The following is a 16,285-nucleotide window of genomic DNA, read 5'->3' as shown; positions in this document are numbered from 1 at the left end:
GGACCAGTGAAATCATGTCAAAATAAGTGTTTATAATTTCACCTGAAAGTAGAACATTTATTCTTCTTTGAGTGCTTGCTCATGTCCATTCCATGCTAGGCATGTGCGCACGACGTGTACTGTTGCTAGAGATTTTTCCCTTAGTGGTATCTGTTGGGGCCGGCTCTAGTACCCTCTGGAATCGCGTGTGTATGTGCGAGTATAAGGGGCGCCACCGACCCCACACCCTCTCAGTCCCTTCTTACTGCCCATGACGGTTGCTGGAACAATCTTTCTTGCTGTGGCAAGGCTTCTTTCCCAGTGGTTTTGGACTTTTCTCTGGTCATAGTTATTGTCGTTTTTGTAATTAGTGTATATAGTTCTTGTACGTAGAGTAAGTGTACATAGTAGTGTGACTAGTTAGTCCCTGTCACCAAGGGACTCTTCATCCCAGGGGCTGGGCATGCAGCAAACCTATGCCAGTCCTTTACATGGGTTTCCCCCAGGCACCCACCTAGCATGGAATGGACATGAGCAACACACCTTGAAGAACAATGGTTACAAAAGGTTAGTTACCATTTTTTTTTTCTGTTGAGGAAGGAATTTTTATGGTACCTTTAAATCTGAGATGTTTCTAATACCCATAGTTCATCATAATTGTACATTGCTGTACAATTATTTTGATTTATATACCCAATAAAAATATGTGCTAGGAGCTTTAGACAAGAATTAAGTGTACCATTCATCTAAATATCTGCAAAATAGCCAAAATGTAGGCAGCCAAGTAATTAGTCCAAAATATCCCACTATTCTCACAATCACCAACCCTGGCTGTGCTCCTTCCTCCCCAAAAGCCTGTGAAAATAGATGTGCTTTGCAGCATGCCCAGAAAGTCAACAGATTTGGGCAACTTTGGACTAAGCAGAGGGAGTGAATTCTGAAGTTGAGGGCATTCTCCACAAGGGACCTTATTAGCAGCTCACTCTCCTTCGTAAAAAGGGGGATCCAGCTTGAATTCTTCTGGTGATCTCCACTACAGTGGCATGGGGAGAAAAATGGTCTCCTTAGCAGGCTGATCCCAAGACATTTAGAGCTTTAGGAGTCAAAAACAATGCCTTCAACTCCACCCAGAAATCAGTAGTCATCCAGCTGAGATCACAAAGTACTGGTGTAATATGCCCATGATGAGGTAACCTGCTTAACAAGTAGGATGTTAAGACCATACAACAACAGCTTGTCTTTAAGAGAAATTTTCCTCTAACGGGAGTAGAAATCTTGGAATTGAATTTCCTTATGACTGGTTGTTTTTTTACGAGAACCCCTCTCTGACCTCGCTGCTGCAGCATTTAAAGCTCCGCATTTTTGTCTCTATTGTCAGTAATGCTCACCATCATCTTTGGTTGTACTGCTTTAAAATTAGCAAAACCATGACCAGATGGCCACTGACCTTGCTAGAGGGCTCTCTCATCACTCATTCCTCATGTCAGGTATTGCTCCAGCCATGGCCTAAGTTTCCACAGTGAGGGGAAAATTTGAAACACTATAAATCAGAGGAACCTATTCACTAGTTAATTAACCATGGGGCTCAGCTGAATGTCTCTGTTACAGCTGATGGCAAAAGGTTAGATCGTGCTCCGTCCTACACACTAATGCAAAGGGGTTAAGAATCTGCAAGGAACCTTCAACACTTGTGCACACCCCTGCGTGGATGCCGGGGCCAGTCACAATCACAGGCTTTGTGCACTATGACTCCATGAGGCCACCAAGGGGCTGGACTCACTCTCAGCCAGCACATTCACCCTCAAGGAGGGTAGAGCACATGCTGTGTGTGTGTGTGTGTAAGATCACCTACCTTTGCATTAAGGGTCACTAATACAAAACAACTCCACAAATCAAGAAATCCTTGAAGCTAAAAGGCTTGACCCACCCTGGCAAAGTTTATTTTCACCAATGTTAGCCAATGAATGAAATGAGCTAGACAAGTTAGCAGCAATACATTGTTGCATTTATGGTCAGAGATTTTCAGACTTGCATTAATATGTAGAACCATTCCAAAGATTCTTCCCTGGAGTCAGCTACATGCTGTAATGCATGTTTGTTTAGCAAATGGATTTTGTTAGGAAAGGAGAAAATGTTCACTCCTGTTATTTAAATGTGTATATTAGGGTTCTTACCCTTTGCTTTAAATTGGGTTGTAAGCACTGAGTCCTCTCAGATATGGAATTTAACGTAATAACCAGAGAGAACCTTTGAAAATAAATGCAGTCTAATACAGTATGATTGATCATGGCAGTGTGCTTTCCATCGTATTGAACCTGGTGTTAGCTTGTTTATTTTGTACAGGAAAACAGAAAAAGTTGCATTGCAAAAAGCATCTTAGTGTCTTTCCATAAACGCTGTGTGATTTACAGAGATAAACAATACAATTGCAGTAACAGATCATAGTGGAGGAAGGGGAAATTTGCAGACCCAACTAGGGCAATATATATGTTTTTCAGCTGAAGTTAATGAGACAAAGATACAGGAATGCCATGAAGTAGAAGGCTCTTGCACCAATAACAGTGGCAAATTGTGCGAGGGGACAGAAAGGAGATCAGTGTGAGAAGAGCAGAGGGAGGAAAGATAGAATTGAACATAGGAGAAATGTTCAGTATCTGTGACAAGAAAGTAATTAAGAAAAAATGACTCAAGCTAGAGGTCAAGGGACCAGATGCTCTGGTGCAGCCAAACTGTACAGAGCACAAGTCAGGCTTGAGTGGGTATGTAAAGGTAGTTTGAATCTTGCATTTGCTCTTCTTGCTGCGGCTCAGTGCAGGCCGGTCCCCTTTGTGCTGTAAAACCAGCTTGAGGGTTGCTCTAATGTAAGCCATGATACAACAGCCATAAATGCTGAAAGCAGCCCAAGATTGGTGGGGAGCACAGAAGAGCTGGTGAAAAACTTTTTGATGGAAAAATTTTCCTTGGGAAAATGCTGACTCCAAACATTTTGTGGGAATGTTTTGACTCCACCAAAACTTTAGATGGAGAACAGGCAGACGGGTCTGCTGGCTGGCCTATCTTCCTGCTTTACTGCCAGCTCACCCGGCTCCCTGGTCTGGGATCCCTGCCAAGCTGCCCAGCTCCCAGGCTCCCCATCTGGTGGGCTGAGTGGCTCCTGGTCTGCCAGCTCTCAGGTTCCCTGGGCTGCCCACCTCCCCTGAAGCCCACCTCGAAGGGTGCCTGGTTCCATGAGCACTTAGGCTTCCCAGGCTGCCTGTCTCTCTGGGAGCCTGCTTTTTTGAGAGTCTCAGGCTCTCTGGTCTACCTGCCTTCCTAGACTGCTCAGCTCTGTGACTCTTCAAATAGCCAAGGAGACAAATCCCCATGGAAGGGAGCCATGCAGCTTGCCCATGAGGTGGGCAGCCTGCGAACCAAAAAAATCCATTTTTGTGTTCCTGAAATGGAATCTTTCAGAATTTCTTGCCCTCAAAACATTTTGAGTGTTTGACTTTTAATCCCGATTTGGGATTCAATTTTTCTTTTTTAATTGAAATTTTCCACAAGACAAAAATTCCATTTTCTAGCCAACTCCAGGCAGAGTTATCCAGGCCTTTCCCACATGTGTGTCCACTTTCCTCTCTAATACCTACAGTAGGAATGGTGAGTGTCATAAACTACCTACATTGGGTCTATGCCATTGGGGGGATTTGGAGGGATCCTCCCTGCACCATCTAAACCAGTTTTAAGGTTGGATTATGCCACACTGCTGTGCAAAGCAGCCACACTACACCAGAGTGTCTGCCCTCAAAAACACCTTTTAAATATTAACTCCTATTTGGTATTTCCTATGTTGGAAATGCACATTTCCTGCAGCTTTTGAATGAATGCTGTCCACAGGTGGCAGCATTGTGGCTATTTCCTTGTAAAAAATTCTCTGAACCGGGCCAGGCAAAAAATCTTGCAGATAAATGTTTCATATAATATTATCAATGTGGCATTTGCTAAAATATCACTGCAGGAAGAGGCTGTAGATTGTTTTTTTTTCTTTTTTGTCCAGGACATACCCCTAGGGGGAACGGGATTAAACACCCACTTTTTTTAGGGTCTGTATTTGATTTCTGTAGAATAACAACTCAGTTTCAGCTACAGAATTTTTGCACAACTGCATACCATATTAGTGCAAATTACACTCTGTTATACCCATTTTCTGACGAATATACACCCTCAGTGAAATCTTGGCGATAATGAAGTCAGTGGGAGTTTTGCCGTTGATTTATTGGGGCCAAGATTTTCACACTTTATGTTTAACACATCTCTCTGTCTTAGGTGCTTATGTGGCCCCATTACAATTAGCTGCTCATACGGCCCCCATGCATTAGTACTATTATCCCCATTTTACAGATGCAGACCTGAGGCACAGAGAGACTAAAGGTTTGTGTGCACAGTGCGGGTACAGCATGCTAAAGGGTTGTGATTTGTAAAGCACTACAATGTGTTGTACTCTAACTGCCCTGTTTCAGAGTAACAGCCGTGTTAGTCTGTATTCGCAAAAAGAAAAGGAGTACTTGTGGCACCTTAGAGACTAACCAATTTATTAGAGCATAAGCTTTCGTGAGCTACAGCTCACTTCCTCAGATGCATATCGTGGAAACTGCAGCAGGCTTTATATATACACAGAGAATATGAAACAATACCTATTCCCACCCCACTGTCCTGCTGGTAATAGCTTATCTAAAGTGATCATCAGGTGGGCCATTTCCAGCACAAATCCAGGTTTTCTCACCCTCCACCCCCCCACACAAATTCACTCTCCTGCTGGTGATAGCCCATCCAAAGTGACAACTCTTTACACAATGTGCATGACAATCAAGCTGGGCTATTTCCTGCACAAATCCAGGTTTTCTCACATTCCCCCCACCCCCATACACACACAAACTCACTCTCCTGCTGGTAATAGCTCATCCAAACTGACCACTCTTCAAGTTAAAATCCAAGTTAAACCAGAACATCTGGGGGGGGGGGGGGGTAGGAAAAAACAAGAGGAAACAGGCTACCTTGCATAATGACTTAGCCACTCCCAGTCTCTATTTAAGCCTAAATTAATAGTATCCAATTTGCAAATGAATTCCAATTCAGCAGTTTCTCGCTGGAGTCTGGATTTGAAGTTTTTTTGTTTTAAGATAGCGACCTTCATGTCTGTGATCGCGTGACCAGAGAGATTGAAGTGTTCTCCGACTGGTTTATGAATGTTATAATTCTTGACATCTGATTTGTGTCCATTTATTCTTTTACGTAGAGACTGTCCAGTTTGACCAATGTAAATGGCAGAGGGGCATTGCTGGCACATGATGGCATATATCACATTGGTGGATGTGCAGGTGAACGAGCCTCTGATAGTGTGGCTGATGTTATTAGGCCCTGTGTAGATCCTGGCGGCACATTCCAGAAGGTACCGAGTAGGTACTTTTTAGAGTGTATCGGCAGGGCTTACATGGAGTCGTTAGAGCACAGCGTGTTAGGACGCTGTACAAAGCACACTCTTCTAGGCAAGCCCTAAGTGACTTGTTCAAGATCATAGAGGAAGTCAGTGGTAGAGCAGGGACCTGATCATCTCTTAGCTCCATGGCTTGTGCCCTAACCCCTAGATAATCCTTCCTCTTAATTAAAAGCGTACTGTCTGAATAGGGACTTGAATCCTGGACCCTCAGATTAAAAGTCAACACATGGCTGACTGAACTGTCCAGGCTCACTTGCATCACTATTTACAGCACCATTAAAATTTGGGCCAATACCATATATTCAGCAGAATTTGATTTTTTTTAATAATTTTGATTAATAGTATCAATGTTTATTTTGAAGCATTTTTTTCAATTTTTATCAATTTAAATTTTCCTAGTTGTAGGAAATTGGGAGTGGGGGGGTCAGACAATGGGGGAGCCAGACAATAATTATTTAATGATGATGGATGTTGAGATTCAAGAAGTTAAAGTTTTTTTATAACCTTTAAAACACAAATTGTCAACATCACTTGTCAAAATATACTAAGTAAATATCCTTAAACCAAACTCTAATAAGTTCCACTCAGCTTTGTTCTTACTTTGCCTAGCTGTACATTTCAATTATTATAGATGGAAATAATTTTCCATCTGTTTGTGGTGTACTGTGAAATTGATGTTTACTGATATTTACGACTAAAAATCTAATCCTTCCAAGTCTTCCTATATTAAAGGGGGATTAAACTTTTTTTAAGCATTCATTTTGCTACATAAGTAATAAACACTGGGAGTAAAAAATTGGCTTTCATGTTTGTATTTCAGATGCTGAGCTAACCGTTTTGGGGGGTTTAGTTCATAATGCAAATGCCAGTTAGACAGAGCCTTTCTGATTGCAATCCAGGCTGATTTTCTAGAACAATCACAGAAATGCAATCTCTGGAGGAACAGTGTGTTAAACATGACCTACTGTAACACAAAACAATGGCGGCAGTCATGAGAAGTAAGCTATTTTTAAAAAAATTGAATTTTCGGGTGATGCTCATGAGCATTTAACTACTACTGAGCCAGAGCTCAAACAGACCTGGCGAGCATTTCAGTAAGTCATACTTCCTTGTATTATTTTTATTGTTGTTTATTCTGGCAGTGCCGAAGTGTCAACCAAGAATGGGTCCCATTGTGCTAGGCACTGTACAATCACAGAGCAGTAGATGGTGCTTGCCCCCAAGGAGCTTATCGTCTAAATAGACAAGACAGAAGGTGGAGGACGGGGTAGAAGGCACAAGCAGAGTGAACAATGTGATAGCAGCAAACATCATGTTAATTCTATATTTTTTTTCTGTTCCATGGCTTTGCTTAGGAAGGGGAATCAGCTAAATGGAAAGACAAGAGAAGGGAGAGAGGACAGGGGAGAACAGTGTCATTTTCATATCACTGCAGAATAAAATTAATTTGTCCTTATGCTTGTTAGAATGGATTTAGCATTCTATTGCCAATTACTTTCTGACAGAGGATTGTACATTCAAATATTTATCAGGAGTACAGACATAAGGGAATGAGTCATTTTTGGAAGAATTTCAGACACACAATCTTATAGTGACTTTATATTAATGAAAATTTGTTATGTTTGGAGATTAATTTTGTGCAAGTAAAATTTTTACTTTCCATTTATCCGAACCTCCATTATTCCTGTAGTACTGTCATTGGATGCTAAAATAGAGATTATTAACCAAATAAAAAAGGAGAGTCACTGGCAAAAATAGCCCAAAATTATAACATTGGAAAAAGCACAGTATCGGACATCAAACACAATGTCGAGCAAATTCTTAAATAAACACGAATAACTGCATCCTGGAAGACCATGCAGCAATCAAAGGACACTGGTCTAGATGAAGCCCTTTATTGGTGGTTTATACAGGTGGGAGAGGAAGGCATTCCTATTGGTGGTCCTTTACTATGTGAGAAGGCTAAGAGCTTTAATCAAACTTTAGGAGGGGGGACCCATGTTTCTCTGCTACTCAGAGATGGCTCAGTCAGTTTAAAAAATGTCATGACATCCAAGAACTAACAGTCACCAGGGAAAAGCAGTCTGCTGATTTGGGAGTTATTTCAAAAAAAAAATTGCAAGATACCTTAGCCGAGCACAACATGGCAGTGGAACAAGTTTACAACTCTGACAAGACTGGTTTGTATTGGAAGATGTTGCCATCAAAAACACTTGCTGCCACAGTGGAAAGATCTTTGCCTGACTACAAACAGAGCTAAGAACATTTGACAATCCTGGCCTTTGCTAATGCCAGTGGCACACACAAGCGCCCATTAACTGTCATTGGTAAAGCAATGAATCTGCATGCGCTTAAAAATGCAAACATGAATGCTTTGCCTGTCATCTATCATTGATTTAGTTGGGGTAGGTCCTGCTTTGAGCAGGGGGTTGGACTAGATGACCTCCTGGGGTCTCTTCCAACCCTAATCTTCTATGATCTACCAGCCCCAGGGAAAAGCATGGATGGACAGTGCTGTTTTTTGTGATATTTTTTTTAAACTTTTGTGCCAAGTGTACGGGCTTATCTGAACAAAAACAACATCCCACCAAAAGCTATCTTACTGCTGGACAGAACACCTGCTCACCTTGATGACAGAGGGCTTACCTCCCAAGATGACCCGATCTTCTCTTTTTTTTTCTCCCTCTAAACATAATGTCCCTTGTACAGCCTATGTACCAAGGTGTGCTGGAGAATCTAAAACGGCTCTATGAATGGCATTTTCTTGATCGACTACTGATGTCTGATAAAGTGCTAAGAATGAAGGCAACATATTGCAGCGCTGGAAAAAAATCAGTATCAAAGATGCTATATCTGGAGTTGCAGGTGCATGGGAAGACATCTCCAGGTCAACCTTACAAAAATCTTGAAAAAATCTGTGGCCTCAAGTTACTGCTGTCACTCAGGACAGTGAACTTGCAGCTGCAATAGCAGCACTGGCAGCTGAAGAAGAGACCAGTACATTTATTGACCTCCTCCATAGACTTCCTGGCTGCACAGAAGTTGACGAAGATGATGTTGCAGATTGGCTTGAAAATTATGCTAATAACCCTGGCCATCAGTTATTTGCTGATGCTGAAATCACATACTGTAATACATACTGACAGCGATGAAGAAGCTGCAGAATTGACAGAAAAAATTCTCACTGGGATGGTGCAACAGCAGGAAACCTCTTCCTTCAGTACTTGGAGCAACAGCACAATACCGACCCCACTGAACTCTTGTTGAAGAACCAACTTTGTGATTGTACAATGAAGAGAAATTCTCATCTAAAATAATGCAAACTGTCAGATTTATGCCCCAGCCATTATAAACACGAGTGCTACTCTACATACCCTGTGCTCTCTACACTCTAGGAATTACTCTGTGGCTTGTATTATACAGGCGATCAGACTAGAAGATCACAATGGTCCCTTCAACTACATGGGATCTATGAATATATCAATATTACGGGTCTAGAATATGAAAACGTGATACTTCATAAGTAGGCTTGGAAGGATTAGATTTTATTGGTAAATGTCAATTTTATCATACACTTGCAAACCAACAAAAAGGATATTTTCTTTGTGTCTTTTGGCGTGTGATGTTGACAGTTTTTGTGTTTTAAGAATGATAAAACTTTAACTTTTTGAACCTCAACGTCTTCTGTCATGAAATAATTGTCTGACCTCCCCCATAATTTCCCACAACAGTGAAAATTAAAATGATAAAAATTAAAAAAAAAATTAAACCCTTATGATTTTGTGCAACTGTGAAAATTTAAATAGATGAAAATGGGAAAAAATGCTATGAAATAAACATTGATAGTAGGGCTATTGACTAATTGCCGTTAACTCACACAATTAACTCAAAAAATTAATCGCGATTAATTGCAGTTTTAATCACACTGTTAATAGAATAACAATTGAAATTTATTAAATATTTTTGGATGTTTTTCTACATTTTCATTTATATTGTATTCTGTGTTGCAATTGAAATCAAAGTGTATATTATTTTTCATTACAAATATTTGCACTGTAAAAATGATAAACAAACAAATAGCATTTTTTCAATTCACCTCATACAAGTACTGTAATGCAATCTCTTTATCATGAAAGTGCAATTTACAAATGTAGATTTTTTTGTTACATAACTGCACTCAGAAACAAAATGTAAAACTTCAGAGCCTCCAAGTCTCACTTTCAGGTGACGTTGTAAACAAGAAGCAGGCAGCATTATCTCCTGCTAAGGTAAACAAACTTGTTTGTCTGAGCAATTGGCTGAACAAGAAGTAGGACTGAGTGGATATGCAGGCTCTAAAATGTTACATTGTTTTATTTTTGAATGCAGGTTTTTTGGTACATAATTCTACATTTGTAAATTCAACTTTCATGATAAAGAGATTGCACTACAATACTTGTATTTGATTAATTGAAAAATACTATTTCTTTTATTTTTTTACAGTGCAAATACCTGTAATCAAAAATAAACATAAAGTGAGCAGTGTACCCTCTGTATTCTGTGTTGTAATTGAAATCAATATATTTGAAAATGTAGAAAACATCAAAAAATATTTAAATGGTTTTCTAGTATTGTTTAAGAGTACGATTAATCACGCGATTAATTTTTTTAATTGCGCAATTAATCGTGATTAATTTTTTTAATCGTTTCACAGCCCTAATTAATAATATCCATCAAAATTATGAAAAAATAAAATAAAAATTGAAATCTGCCAAGAATATCTGTCGGGGCTTCATCTTACCAGGTTCTGAGCAGCTTAAAGGCATTCTCTCCTTCCTAAAGCTTCTTAGGGTAAAATTTTCAAATGCACCTAAGTGACTTAGAAGCTTTTAAAAATCAGAGGACCGTGCAGGAGAAATGTACTCTTAATTTTTACAGAGATCAAGGTGCTGAAATGTTGCAGACATGTTGGTCAGATATTTCTCTCTTATCTCTGTCCAGACAGTTTTGTTTATGGGAGTGACGTGGAAATCTTTAGTCTAGTCTACTGCAGTTTACACCCTTTTTTATCATTCTTGTAATAAATCTGGTTATCTGTTACTACATTCATAATAAGAACAGGAGTACTTGTGACACCTTAGAGACTCACAAATTTATTTGAGCATAAGCTTTCATGGGCAACAGCCCACTTCATCGGATGCATGCAGTGGAAAATACAGTAGGAAGATTTCACGTACACAGAGAACATGAAACAATGGGTGTTACCATGCACACTATAACAAGAGTGATCAGTTAAGGTGAGCTATTACCAGCAAGGGGCGGGGGAGGGAAATAAACCTTTTGTAGTGATAATGAAGATGGGCCATTTCCAGCAGTTGACAAGAACATGTGAGGAACGGTTGCAGGGAAAAATACACACGTTCTTGTCAACTGCTGGAAATGTCCCATCTTCATTATCACTTCAAAAGGTTTTTTTTCTCTCCTGCTGATAATAGCTCGACTTAACTGATCACTCTCGTTATAGTGTGCATGGTAACAGCCATTGTTTCATGTTCTCTGTGTATATAAAATCATCCTACTGTATTTTCCACTGCATGCATCTGATGAAGTGGGCTGTAGCCCACGAAAGCTTATGCCCAAATACATTTGTTAGTCTCTAAGGTGCCACAAGTACTCCTGTTCTTTTTGCAGATACAAACTAACACGGCTACTACTCTGAAACCATACATTCATAATATTATTCTTGAAAGAATAGAAAAGTTCCTTAGATGTTTGAAAAACTGTTGCTAGACAAAGTCAGGGGGAAAAGTCTGTGAGAAAGTAAATATCACATCAACTGCTGTGCCTTTGACTACAGAAGTCACTTTGACAAAGAGAAAATATACCCTGCATGCAGGGTAACAAAAGATTCAGAAACACAGCAGAACTTCCTCTAGGCTTAGTTTCAAAGTTACAAAAACCAGGAATAAACCTCCCTCCAGCAAAGGAAAAATTCACAAGCAGAACAAAAGATAATCTAACACACCTTGCCTGGCTTTTACTTACAATTTGTGTAATATGAGAAGACTTTTTAGGATGGTTTATAGGAGAAGGAGTTTTCTGACCTGATGCTTCTCTGCTTCCCAAGAGAACACACAAAACAAAACCTTCCACCCCCCTGCAAGATTTGAAAGTATCTTCTTTTCCCATTGGTCCTTTTGGTCAAGTGCCAACTGGGTTATTTGAGCTTCTTAACCCCTTACAGGTAAGGAGTAATTCTAGGCTACCCTTAGCTGTATGGTTATAACAGCTGTCAATAGCCAAGCTAGCTAGATTACAGCTGGCTTGGGTACGTCTACATGTGCTGCAATCACACACCCTGGTTGCAGTATAGACATACCCTTGAGCAAGCCTCCAGAGCTGTCTGTGTTGCACTGGGGGATGTTTTAGCTCCCAGAACAGCCCAGGTCATGAAGCTTAAAATTGTCTTAGCCCTTGCTCTCCCTGGCCTGTGCGTTCTGTACTAGGCCTCTTAAAGAGAGAGCCTAGAATGTCACCCCAAATTTTCAAGCCTCACCCACTGACTGCAGCCTGTGTGCTACATAAAAAAAAGAAAGAAAAATAGGGAACTACTGAAGAGCAAACAACCTAATCATCATTCTCCCTGCTGCTGACACCAGAAGTTTCATGACCATTCCAGTCACTTGAGACTCTTACAGCCATTTTTCAGAAGTGTCCATTAACATCACAGGCCTCCATTTTTGAGTTGAGACTTCTATTTCCAACCCCCTCTGAGCCATCCCAAAAAACCTAGCCCTGTCTCCGCCCCCCCCCCAAAAAAAACAACCTATCCCATTCAGAGTTTTGAGACTGTAAAGAGAGAAGGGCCAGAGATGCCATGATGTCTGCTAACGGTTTTGCTATTGATATTATCTGGAAGCTGCTCAGAGACTATGGTGATGGGCAGCAGTATAAAATCTTCAGATACACAGCGACACCTTGTGCCTGGTTTTCAGACATACTGAAGAACCACAGCTCCCACTGAAGTAAAAATGGAAGCACAGAACATTAGGGAACACTTCTGAAAATGTTTTGTTAAAGCTTTGCAGTGTAGAAGATTCTGTTGCATGTAACAAACCTACAGAGTGCCCACTACAGACTCAAATAAACTTACCTCCATCACAAGTGCTAAAACAATTCTTTTCAGAATGGCTGATGTTCAGGATCATGACGACATATTGTAGGCACGGTCTGCAAAACGAAAGGAATATTCCCCAAGGACAGACGCAAGACACAGCTTTTGTGATGTAAGCCCCAGAAAGAAAGTAATTCCTTTTTGTTAGGTAAGCCTTTCTGGAAACTGGAAATAATGCTACTGTCTTCAATCCTGTTTTTCATTGAAGTCAGTGGCAAAACTCTTTGCCAAAATCCCAATAAGAGGTCAATGATACGGAATATATTTTCTGGTGTGGACTTCCTGTGGAAAAATTGCTGAACAAGCTAAACAAAAACACTGCAGCAAACAAGAGAGCCTCAGATGTTAAAATGTAATAGGACCCAGCTTTGGACGTTAGACATTTTTGTAACGGTGGCTTAATTCATGTGCTGTATTAAAACCTTTTGGATTGTAACTTTAAACACTTAGTCCCAAAGATGTAAAAATGCAGATTATTATGAAGTTCATAACTTCAGTTGTGGAGTATGGAAGGTGACACCCCAGCTTTTGGGGACATAGTTTATTTAGTCTCTGTTGTTGTGATATTACATATAAAATCCTCCTTATTAATCTATGGGAAATTGCAGGTTCCATTTACTGGTTTAGACCCGATTCTGCAAGTTGATCCCTTCAGTGGGGTACCGTGCAGTCACAGAATTCTGCCCACTCCGAGCCTTAGTTGTAAATGAATTTACAGTACCCTAAAGCAGCTCAAATAAAATTAGTTTTCCCCTCTTGATGGGAAACCTAATTCTTTCACCAAAGGCCTGATCCAAAGCCCTTTGAAGTCAATAGGAAGACTTTCAATGACTTCTCTGGGCTTTGGATAAGCCTGGATGTGCCTGAGCCAAAAAAAATTTCCTCACAAGTAAACTTTTCCCAAAGTTCTGGCCTTTTCAGATCTGGACTGTTGGTTTGGGTCCCCTTCTAACTATAATGGGAACTAGTGCAAACAAGACCCCGCCACACACACACACACACTACAGAAGGGGGATGAAAAGGAAAAAGAATAACAGTTTTTGTAAAACATGAGAAACAAATCCTGCAATGTAGTTGTTATTAAGTACCTGGAATTATAAAAAATGTGAATTGTCACCTATTAGTGTGATACTAAACCAAGGACCTTGATAATACATAAAAATGGTAGAACACATATGTTTGTGTTTCCATTGGTGAAACTGATATTTGCTTATTTGGGGCCTGAATTTTGGCACGAAGAGTGGCATATATCTAGAGCCACTCCATTGGTGTCATTGGGGTTATTCTGATGTAGAGAGAGAAGCAGCAGACTTTTGGACTTTTGGGGGCCTTATTTAATTAATATCTACCCCCTCACCCTTATGAAAAGCACACCTCTCAGAGGAAGAGCCTTCTGTAAGAGCTCTCACAGAGTTTAGTGTCATCCTGACAATCTGCACTAATGATAACAGTAGAGAAGTGAATGTTTGAGCAAAGATAAATCTCAAATATTAATGGGGAAAGGCTAAAGAAGAAACCCATTTAGCAATGTTTGTTTTTGTAAAAGTATTTCACTTTTGTAGAGTTGCTCCTCAAAAGTGTTCAGCTGGGACCAACTTTCCATTATATCAGACATAGTATAAACCCACTCGAAACCAGATCACCCATATGCAGCTGCCACCTGTGGCTGGGTAATTATTAGGGTTTGGTTGGGGGAATGGAGGTGGAGATTCTCAGTTCTGGAAGAAACGCAGCTCAAAACACAGAAAAGAACTGCCACGGCCCCGATCTGCTCTTCCAATGAGACATCTCTCTGTCCCTGAGGCTGAGAACCAGCAGAGGCCAACGATAGGGTGTCACTAGAGCAGCTATGTGGAAGGAGGTGGGATAGGCAGTTCTGGCAATGTAGGCAGGCAGGTCTGATGCTTACCACCTTTTCTCTCTCCTTCAGTACTCAGAGAAGTATGTCAGGGGCCTTCTTTGTGGAAAGGGAGAGGACAGGAGAAGGGCGGAAGGTGGGGCTTGTGGGGAGGGAGATATTTGGGATTCATAGTGTAGAACAGTGGCAGCCCGGGCTTGGAGTCCTGAAGGATTAGCTTCACAGGCACAACAATATTGCTGTGACGGAATACAGCTATAGGAGGGTTACAGGAAACACGAGGTCAAAGGTTATATTGACATGGGGTCATACATTCAGCTGTTTTTGTTAGAATGGCACAGAGGTTTAAGATATCCAAGGAAGATGTCTTGGATCTCCTCCTCCTCCTCTTCCTCGAATGTGAAGTGAAGGCATAACCCTGAATCACTGCTAGCTCAGGGGTCATTCCTATGATGTGCTGAGCAACCCACCTCTCCCACTAATTTCAGTAGCAACTCAGAGCACTGAACACTTGCAGGGATTGGAACTGTAATCTGTTCCATTGCAACCGGTCCGGATGCCATAAACACATGATTATGCTGTTTAACTTCTGTGTAAACCAGGAGAAGCTGGGCTGACAAGAGGGAAAAATAAATTCTGACGTCAATATCTGAAAGTTTAATGTGGCGTAGCGATCCCACTCTGCTGTAAGCATTTTGCTATAGGTGTATTTAGTCACAGTTCTATTGTGCTTTTTGTGACAGCTGTAACATTACATAATCGTAGTTTTCATTGGTTTTCGTCTCACGATATTCAAATTGAACCTGCAAGGAGGGGGCAGCATATCTAATAGAGTGCAGAAAAGAAAGCTAGGAAGCCTGTCTCTAAATCTGGCTCTGAAATTGAATCACTGTGTATCTTTGGACAGATTATATAACCTCTCCATGCTTTGGACTCCCCATCTGTGAAAGGGGAGAACACTGCTCTTCCTTTCAAGGATACTATGTGTCTGCGAATTTGCTCTAGCAGACATTTTACAACTGCTGGCCAGATCCTCAGCTGGTGTGAATGGGCATAGATCCATTGTCTATAGTAGACCTACACTCATTTACACCAGCAGAGAATCTGGCCTGTTAAGTCTTATTGTTATTTTATAGTTAAATTGGTGGCAAAGAGGATTGGATTGGAAAGTTATCTGTATGTGGGCTCTCAGCCACACCAAAAGAAAAATGAAACTTTGGAGACTCAAAGAAAGCAGTCACTCATCATTTCAAGCTTGTCACAGTTAGCCTACTGGCCCTGACCACTGGCATAGTTAAAGAATTTGCCTTTTCCCTATGGAATATTGGTTTGGATCTTGCCTAGGAGGTTTAAGACAAATAAGTTCTAATTGCCTCCATTTATATTTTTGTTATGGATTTACATCCATCCACCTTTCAGAACAACTGCCAACAAAAGAATTAGGTCACTGTGGTTAGGACACTAGCCTGGGACTCTGGATACCTGGGTTCAGTTTCTTGCTCTGCCACAGGCTGAGACACTTGGGCAAGGTATATAGTGTCTCTGTGCCTCAGTTCCTCATCTGTAAAATGGGGATAACACTTCCCTACCTCACAGCCTAAATACATTACAGATTGTGAGCTGCTACAATACTACAATGAAGAGGGCCCTATAAGTACGTATCTAAGTAGTTGAAATAGATATTGTTGTCTTGCCTTAAATCTAATTTCTTCTCCTGGGTCATGTATTTATCTGCACCATTAAAAACTGGAGTTTGCTACACAATGCTATATACGGTTTGGAAATATCTCATGTACCATGGAATATTCTACTTTAGGTA

General features: G+C 40.7%; 1 protein-coding gene across 14 annotated transcripts in view; it reads left to right on the top strand.

Moving 5' to 3' along the window:
- Positions 1-16,285, top strand: part of DLG2 (discs large MAGUK scaffold protein 2) — a 1,468,504-nt gene that overhangs the window by 1,377,347 nt on the left and 74,872 nt on the right. The gene's annotated exons all lie outside the window — the stretch shown is intronic.

The sequence above is a fragment of the Lepidochelys kempii genome, chromosome 1, assembly GCF_965140285.1.
Source record: "Lepidochelys kempii isolate rLepKem1 chromosome 1, rLepKem1.hap1, whole genome shotgun sequence".
Lineage (NCBI taxonomy): Eukaryota > Metazoa > Chordata > Testudines > Cheloniidae > Lepidochelys > Lepidochelys kempii.
Note: the sequence above shows the minus strand (reverse complement) of the source record. Positions and strands in the feature narration are given on the sequence as shown.